This window comes from Dermacentor albipictus, unplaced genomic scaffold, assembly GCF_038994185.2.
Source record: "Dermacentor albipictus isolate Rhodes 1998 colony unplaced genomic scaffold, USDA_Dalb.pri_finalv2 scaffold_11, whole genome shotgun sequence".
In the NCBI taxonomy this organism is placed as follows: domain Eukaryota; kingdom Metazoa; phylum Arthropoda; class Arachnida; order Ixodida; family Ixodidae; genus Dermacentor; species Dermacentor albipictus.
In genome coordinates, this window is record NW_027225565.1 from 11997996 (window position 1) to 12008027 (window position 10032).

General features: G+C 41.6%; 1 long non-coding RNA gene across 1 annotated transcript; it reads right to left on the reverse strand.

The window, feature by feature from the left end:
* Positions 1–313: 313 nt before the first annotated feature.
* On the reverse strand, positions 314–9014 carry LOC139051383 (uncharacterized). Its single transcript, XR_011509361.1, has 3 exons — positions 8732–9014; positions 2748–2939; positions 314–396 (listed from the first exon to the last, which is right to left on the reverse strand). It is a non-coding gene; the product is annotated as an uncharacterized lncRNA (long non-coding RNA).
* Between the last annotated feature and the right edge of the window lie 1018 nt (positions 9015–10032).

Here is a 10032-nt window from a genome sequence, read left to right on the forward strand (position 1 = left end):
GCTGCAAGCAGGGATGGTCATAAACTTTACAAAGTGCTAAGAAAGGCTTTGGCAGCATGCGTAAGGTAAAAAAAAAAAAATTATGGGGTTTTACGTGCCAAAACCACAATCTGATTAAGAGGCATGACGTAGTGGGGAACTCCGGAAATTCGGATCACCTGGGGTTTTTTAAAGTGCACCTAAATCTTAGTACACGGGTGTTTTTGCATTATGCCCCCATCGAAATGCGGCTGCCTTGGCCAGGATATGCTTAACATCTAAAAGTGCAAAAGAAATCAAAATAAAAGAAAGTTATGAGAGAATGCTCTTACACGGCCAAGGTCCAATGTGTCCCTCAGTGCTGGGTACTGGTTTACGAGGCTCCTTGCAGCAACATTGCATAATTTATTTGGGTACCTGATGTTTAGAAAACCATGCATCAACCTTCCACATAAAACAATATGCAACAGCACTGTAGCGTAGCACAACCATTTCCATGAAATAATATCAAACAGTTGAACTGTGATTCATCAGATGGGAGAAATTAAGTAAACTGCACCATGAAACCATTAGGTGCGTGACGAGACCGAGGTTAGAGAATTGATCGGATGGATTTGACACAGGACAGGGGTAACATTTAAGCCTTTTGTCCTGCGATAGCCAAGATAAAATGATAATCATGACCAGAGTTCACAAATTCTTTAAGTACTTTCACCAAACAAGATGATATAAAAGGTTTTAATGAATATTTCAAATTAGCTTATCACTAAAACATGCACACAATGGAAAATTAGCCATGAATACAAACTTGAAGGAGCGTCGCCTATAAGAATTTAGCAGGGCAGCTTATTAAGCTAGTTGTCGATCCATTATCATGAGTGTACAGTGCAAAGGTTAAACGAGGACGCAGACACAAGCGCTGATTACCAATGGATGTTTTATTGCGAATTTACACAAAATAGTGTAAATTCTTGATGGTCTGCTTTGTTACACAAAACAAAGCAGACCATCAAGAGGCACACGAAGAAATGTAGAGTTGCGTAACAAATGCTGGCCGTAGGTTTGACTTCCCAGAAACTTGAGCTCTCTTTGTGATAAGGCAATGGATGGCTTGCTGATGCATGCACTCTGTTTCCATGCCAATTGTGCTACTTCAAGTATGATATGGGTATGACCATCCCTGTGCTAGTGAATAACTGATATTTTGTCAAACCAAGGAGTGCAGCCATGCATGCTAGTATGATGTGGCAAAAAAACTTGCTCTGCCATTGCGCACATTATATGCATGTTCGCACAACCTCTCATGAAGGCATCTGGCAGTCTGCCCCATATGACAAGCGCCGCACGAAAGAGAAATTTCGCATACAACCTCTTATGCAGAATCAACATGCCAAATCTTGCACTTGACCTCGCAGCTGCCTTTCTGATTGCCCTATCAGAAAAAGAGCTAAAGTTTTTCAGGAAGTCATGCGTACAGCCAGCATTTGTGATGCAACCTTACATTTTTTTTTGTGTATCACGATTTTCCGCATTGTTCATTTTTCGCCCACTTGTCTGTTTTTCTTGTTTCTATCTTCAGACGTTAACGTTTTTGAGAAAGCTCTTTCACTCGCTTGTGTAAATGCGGCACATTGGGTAATATCTCAGTTGACAGTTGGCACTTCTCGTATATGTACTCGTTTACCTTTGTGCTGTACACTACCTATAAGAGCTGTAACCAGCAGCTAAAGAAGCTTTATCCAACGCATCATTCTAGCCCCCTCGCCCACTCATTAACCCAAGACTCATGGCAAGGACACCACGGAGGATATTGCTCCATTGAAGCATGACAAATTATGACTGAGCGTTAACCTTTCTGTAGCTTTCATGACTGTTTTTTGTGAAGGAAAGAGGAATGGAAGTAGAAGAAATGCTGCCGGTGGTAAGCGAACCCACAAATTTCACATGACACATGCAGCGCTGTACCAATTCAACTAGCCACAACTGTCTTTCCATCCAATTCACTTGGTATTTGTATACACACATTAAATGTAGCGCTGGAAGTGTTAGGGTTCGTGTTGTTAGCTAGAATTTAAAAAATAGGCTCAGGGCTGCAATGTCGACACTGCCATTCAATATCTAAATTTCGAGGTCAGAAAAAGAGTGAACTGTAATTCAGGACTAGTCAATGATGTATCAGTGATAAAAACATTTCGAACCAACAATGCCACATACACTGCTAAACGCTTAAAAGGCACTAGACAATTTGTACATTGCTCACTGCCCAATGCAAAGCTTTAGGAAAAACATTTTTTTCCCCTCAGTTATCGAGAGTTTTTAAGGGGAACTACGCAAGAACTAAGTTATAATCATGAATTAGACAACAAAAACTTGTTTTGATTATAGACACCTCCCACTTGCCTCAGTGATGTAACCGCATGAGAATGGGGGGCAATACCCTTTCTAATTAACATTGTGCTTAACATTCATATTACAATACAAGGTTGGGAAAAATGCATGACCGAACATAATTGAGACACTTGCTGTGGAATGAATTCTCATTAAGTACATTCTATCCCAATTTTATTTACATCTGGCATAGGTCGGCAAACTGATGCATGAGCCGACCCACTCAGACTGATCTCAAAAGTGAGTCTCAGCGAGTCCAGCAGAGTCGAATTTCGGTGAGTCTTAACCTGAATGAGCCCAACTGAGTAGAATTTTGGTGAGTGTGAGTGAGTTCTCATTATTTTGCTGACCTATGCATCCAGATAATTTTTGTGACTTACATTGTCTGAGACGACGAATTGTAGTTAATCCAATCAATTTTCTTTTGCAGATTGTCAGGCACGTCTCCTGCTGTGATATTTCAGAGGTGTGCAGCAATGTCAATGGGCATCGGAGGCAGTGTGTACGTTGACAATTCCTTGTACTGTCCTTTGACTGCATTCTCCACATGTTCAACTGCACTACCAGACAGCCTTAAAAAGAGAAGTAATTATTGAAATCAACGAAAATCCAGTGCTAGGAAAAGAAAAGATATGGTATCACAGACTATCACTCCACATGCTCAAATTGACCTACTATTAGCCCCGAGAAAGAGGAATGGCGCCCTCTCACGAGTGACGTCACGGCCAGGATGCCGCTCGCTCCTGCTCGCTCGCCTGCCGCGCGCGCTCGTTCCCTTCGTGTATGCTTGGGGTATAGGTGGCTCGAGCCGTACGTATTGAAGAATAAGTCGGCTTCTTTTAGCTGCAATACCTTAACCACAGTTTCTTCTTCAAAAGCGTGTGAGTCGAGAAACTTTGCGACTTGGATATCGCAAGCTAAGTAGCGTTAAAGGGGTCTACAAGTTTTTGCAATGCATATATGCGCCGTGTCTATCGGTAAATTTTGACTAAAAAAACAATATCTGCAAATTCAACGCGCGAAGTTGTGTATGATGCTTCGCTAAACACTTAACATTCCTTTAGTATTTAGCTATGAGAGGTTTTGCATTTTACGTGGAAGAAAAATTTGGTAATTGGCGTCAACATGTTATCGATGTTAGAAAGACACTGCCCAGCGAAGCTGTCATCATGATTCCTATTACTCTGGTGTGTTGTTCTATTCAAATATGGCCATTCATTAATGCGTAAAAAAATAGTTAGGCGCGCATTTCTTATGAAAATGTTTGCTGCTACTTTCATCCCCCTCTGAAACAGGCCTCCAAAAAACGAATTGCTCATGGCTGCTAACACGACGGCGCGTCATGTAGAGTATTTACATAGTTAATTCACAAACATCATAGTAGCAATCACCTGAGAGAAAAGTTTCGTTGTTTAGATCGACAGCCACTCAATTGAAAGTGATGAAATGTATCATAGTGGCCCTCAGTAGCCTTTATCGACAATATGGCACACCCCTGATCACGTAACGGTAGCAATCGACTGTCCGCATGGCGAGGCACGCTATGTTCGCGAAACCCATCAGTTCACTTCAACTTCGAATTAAAACCATAAAGCATTTTTTTACAGCGCCAACTGGAATGGCTAAAGTATTCTCGAGCTACTACTACGCAGCTTAGATTGCCTACAAAAGGAAAATTCAAGCACCTTTTGTCTCACCATGTCTCGATCCAGCGTTATTTAATTACACAAACGGATAACTATTCGCTTCGTTGGTACTTAAAAGAGAACCTTGCAGGCTAATTTAAGTTTGCTCCAATCCAATCGCAAACATTCATAAAGAAAGCACCACAAGCCTTGCATATACTTTCACTTGATTTCTGACCCTCCACAGGGGGAATTTCGATATCTTCAATATGTCCCATACTACTAGTCATTGACGCTTCGACTGCTTTCTGGCTGCAGCTATGTGGTCCAGCAGGCATACTTCACTGAAAAAATTGGGCCGAGCAGCCTGTGTCAGTTTGCCAAACAGATTCGTCATGTATATTCCTCAAGCAACAAGCACCAGTAAATTTCTCAAGTGAGTTTGATTTGATTTATTAATTTCCATTTACACACACACATGTACAGAGGAGTGGTAAATGGAGGTGGATGAGGGAAAAAAGCCGCACAGACGCGGCTTGAGGTAATCTCACCCTCTTAGGTACAATATGGCTGCATGGGGTAACACATCAAGCGCCATATAAATTACATTTATATAGTGGCCATAAAACATTGCAGTTATACAATATATGAAAGCACAGTGAAATATTTCCACGATAACAATGCAAAACACACTGCGGCATTGAAATAAATAAATGATATACACTTGGTAACATAGACAAAAAAAGAGGAACATAACATGCATTATTAATCATTAACAAACGCGCTCTAAAGAGGTGAGTTGAACGTGTAGCACGGAAAAGGGAATATATATTGGTACATTCCTATTTGTACTCTGTAAATAGCTGTAAGCCTTCATTAACTTTACTTCAAATTTCCGCCGCTTAAAAAAAATAAACACGTGAAGAACCGCCTAATGTTGACAAGCAGTTAAAGAAGCAAGTGAGGCGTGTAGAATCTAAGCTCCAGTATTAGTTAAGTCACCGTGCTACTGCCGAGCGTTTCTGTGAGGAAATGCGAAAATTCAATATTATACCATGAACTACTCGTCGTGAGCAAACCTGTTTTAGCGGAATAAAATCAACGTAACTGCTGTAGAAGTCATATATAGCCAGCTTTGTGACATACTTGTTGCACCGCGGCAGGTATGGTATCATAACTGGATTCCTATAGGCTATGCTTTTGCGATTGTCTATCCGCGTATGAGAAACCCGCAATGGGCTGGTCTGTGTCGCTTCGGCTGGCACTGTAGCGTTGCCTTCGAGAGCTGCATTGTTGTCTAAGAAATTAGCTCTTTGAATAAATGTTCGCAAAGGAAGACGTCATAAAAATATATTTGAGACGACCACCATAAGTATACAAGCAGAGAGAACGAGGGCGAACAAACGAAAACACCGCAGAAAGCGCCCGTACAACGTACGAACTGTAGCAGACGACAGGCGTGAGTCCGTGCCCTGACGTCACGCAAGCGGCGCTCGCAGCGCCGCTCGTGTTCGTTCTCGGGGCTAATAATTAGTGACAAGCTAAGAATACAGGAAGGGCTCTTCGTAAATATGGGCACATTTGCCAAGGCAAATGGAGCCCATTGCTGTTCAGGGATAATGATGTACAAACAGAAAAAATCACTGACTGAGACAGCCAACTCATTACAGCATGAATAGGTTGTTAAGACCAATTTAAATTTAAATTTTAAATTCTACCACGCCCTATACAGACACCTTCTTACCAACACACCTCGACCCCTCTCCCCTTTTTCGCAATGGTTCCATGCACAAGGAAGGCGCATTACTGGTCCCTTCACAGACGTTGGTACCATGAGCAAAAAGCTCCCCCACCCAGGTGAAAAAAGCAACCATAGTGACACGCCTGCAAACATTCCTTCTGAGGAAAGCTTGTTGCTAGCTACATCGTCTACAGAGGTATTGCTTTGTGAAGGACAAATACTGGGCCATAAAGTGCCAAGTCTAGACTAGCACTAAGTCTTGGGAACATCAACAGAGAACAAAAGTAAGTCAGAAAAAGGTCAAGGATGATATGACAGTGCAAAAATAAGCTAGAACATTCTGGTTCTCAAATACACAAACTAGACTGCTTGTGTTTATCTAAACATTACCAACTCCCTATTGCATTTCTGGTGGCTAAAGAATAAATATTTCAATGAATTTTTTTTTCTGATAACTTCTTGGTGCCTTTGCTTATAAGTTCTTTTTGTCAAACATGGCCATTATTTCAAACAGGAAGACAAATTTCCCCTCAGCATTACATAGATCTGAGCTACTGAGATAGATACAAACATCAAGGTCGGGTAAGACTGAAAGGTGATATGGAAGGATTGAGGAGTCACGAACATGATTGTGCTTCTTAAGCTCTTCATATAGCATGTTATATTTGGGCTGTCTAGACTGCACAAAATTAAAGAAAAATGTATTACTGCCTTTTGTTTTCATAAATAGACCTCATTTGTCATACCTTTTAGTAGCAGAGCATTCCAATGTTTACCTATGACAGTGGTATGCTATAAATGTGATCTAGGACTATATAGATACATAAAAATATTAGGGGGAAAAACTTTTTATTTTTACATAGTGGAATTGCTCCTATGGCATGCATTTATTTGCTTACTAAATTCCCATGAGCTTATTCCCCCTAAAGTTAAGATACAACCAAGGGCAGAAGAAAGCTTTAGGACAGGAATGAGTGTCACTTGCTACTACTTTATTGAAAGCAAACAGGATCATATTTATAGGTGAATGTGGCCATGTGCGCACATGTTTGCACGCAATACCCAAACAAGTTTGCCCATTATTATTCAGTCATACAGTGCAGAAACTGTTCGTTCAGTTCAAGCCACAGATGTATCGCTGACATAGATGTCAGGTTTCATGTTGATGAAACAGGCCTCCATTAATTACCATGCCAGGGAATGTTTCTTTTACCAAGAATGCAGATACGGAAAAGATATGGCTCACACATGCGGGAATTGCACTGCATAGGCAAATGTGCATTAATCTTATTCCTGACAGGCAGCTCATGTTCTCTTGCCAAATCATTGATGCAACAGACTGTCTGGCTGATATGCACCCTGCCGCAATTAAGTGGAATTTCGTATACCATTCTGATCGCGCAAGTCACATATGGCCTTGTATGATTTTTACCACAAAGGGTCAGCTTCAGTAGGTCTAAGATGCATGGGGACAGGCCAGTAAGCTTCCGTGGAGCCAAGAAAATAATAGGTACTTCGTACTTGCTGGCCACTTTCTTTAAATCGTGGGCCATTTCATGCATGTACGGAACAACATGCGCCCTTTTCTCCACTAGTGGCTTGGTAAGTGACATCCAAGCATTCTTTTTGGTGGTGACGCTTACCTCCTTAAATCATGGGTTTGTGGCACAGCAATATTTTTATCTCAGCTATTAATGAGCCAATCTGGAAATTTTTGTGGTAGAACGCTCCCAAGAGGGCACCTAACAACTTCCAGCGTATAATTAAATTAGCTATGTGGCCTGGTGAGGGGCTCTTTAAAGTACTGCTCAAATACTGGTATTATAGCCTTCCAGCATACGACAGATTTAATATTGTACAGAGTTAATGTATGAGTACAGATTGGATAAGACAGGGTGCATACAACTTTTTTGGTGCCTCTGATGCTTTGGAGTCGCTTGGGGAGACAACCAAGTTAATCAGTGCTCCATCAAACACTGTTGTGCTTTCCCCCATGTCAACGTAGTACTGGAACTGGTCGGTGAAGATCTGAAGGCACAACCAGATGGTTTATCAATAGTTTTGCACATTACGAGTGAAGCATTGGACACTGAACTGGCATTGATTATTTAAACAGCCTTTTTCTATGGTTGCTGTGCCAAACAGGTTTGTTATTTGGAGCCATCACAGCACAGCATGGCATTAATCCTGCTGCCCATATGTGAGCTAACTACAGGACAGATTAAGCAAACAAGGCTGAGCTTATTTAACAATGTCAGTAACCATTAGTGTATAAGAACAGATGATTTCACAAAGATAGAATCATATTGCTGATTGCACAAGGTTTTCATAGTCCTATTGCTGAAGATACCAACAATTTTTTTGCCTCAGTTGGTTCAATTTAACTTCATTGCTGTGTGATTCCTGCAGCTTAAAAATGATGGCAGAGATTGAATAGGCAAACAACAAGTCTTTTTTTCTCGTCATGTCTGTTTTACAGATTAAACGCAGCAGAAATTTGCAGAATATGGCATACTACGACCAGTTACGTTAACTAAAGCACCATTACATTGACTCAAACGGCTACTACTTCACCTTGTCCCACCAAATAGGGTATGAATTGCACTCCTGACCTCAATATCAGTAGTAAACCAGCCACACAAGTTTTCAGAGGATGGAAGTCCTGAAAAAGGCTAGTTTCCTTCCGGCTTCTCGACACGGCAATAATTATAGTTGAGCAACGTTGTGTTCGTACGGGCAAGTATGCGCTACACTTCTCAATTTAAGGTCAAGTGCATTGGCTGCGACGAAAGAAAAGTATTTGTGGTTGGCAGCACAGTGAAGTGGCACAGGGCAATTTCGTAACACTCGATCTGCCAGTTCAACGCGCGGCAACCGAGCAGCTTACTAATCGTGCTCGACATTTCCGCTGCGCATACTGTTGCTACTTTGCCCATATGAACCAAACAGTGACCAAATCCTCTTTGCGCTCCATAAAGCACAGTGCATTTACGCTCACCTGTATTAGAAGATCGTTTCCTGTCATCAGGTACGCGAAACCTCCTGTCAGCAGGCTTTCGCGGAGGTCGGCGAGTTTCCAGGCGCCTGTGAGCTTCACGATTTTCTTCGATTGCCCGTGCGAAACAGGCGAACCGGTTCTTCCGCATCAGTCGGCGAGCGTTCAGTTGGAAGCGGATCGGACGACATGCTGCCACCGCTGTCAGGTTTTACAGGCGCAACGAAAGCAAGAATGCCACTCGCGTTTAGATACTCGTTTACCGCCGTTGTTTCAGTGTTTTAGCATGTTTGAGATTCAGCCGTTTGCCGCGCTTCTCACGGTTGCGAATCCAAAAACAAAGTCGAAGTAAATACGGAAGCCATAAGTCAGCCATTGTACAGGCAACGCCTCCTATAATATAATATAATATCCTATAATATAATATAATATAATATAATATAATATAATATATTATAATATAATATAATATAATAATAATAATAATAATAATAATATCCTATATAATATATAGTTATAGGAGGCGTTGGTACAGGGTATCGCTAGGGTAGGGTGTCTAGATATCTAGACACCATAGCTAGGGGTACAATCAGGACTCGACGGGAACCAAAGCAGTGATGCCACGGCTACTGATTTTTCAGTAGATCTACTGATTTTTAAAATTTTCTGCTGATTCAGTGATAAAGCGCTTGAATCTGCTGATTTTCTTGCTTTTCTACTGAAATGAAAGCAAAATCTGCAACTTTTTCAGTACAGGAGATGGATGGGTGGATGGTTATAGAGGTTACAGAGGTTATATTAATGTGATGCCACCTAGCGAGAGAAAAAAAAACGTGGTTGGCTCCGAGGTTAACATACACTCCTGCGTTTCCAGACTCTCAAACGCGGCGCTATCTCTGTCTTTGAGTAAAGTGGGGAAAGGCATAGAGTTTCTGCGCTATATGGGAAACGGTGAGGCGGTGAATTTGTGAAAGTGGGTGCACTACCGAACTCCACAACTATGAAACCACCATTATCATCATCATCATGAGCAACCTATTTTTATGTGCACTGCAGCACGGATGCCTCTATGGAGGCCTCTCCCAGCGATCTCCAATTACCCCTGTCTGGAAGATACTATACTCTAAAGCTTTCAGGTACTAACTACCATCTGACGCCTTTGAATAGGCCATCAGAGGGCTTCGCTGTTTTTAAATTCGTGCTTGACAATGGCTCTCTGGATCCCTGGGTTTTTCAAAAGTATCACTAAGAACTCGGGGTCAATTTTTGTACTATTTCCTGGAAGCTGCAATACTTCAACAGAG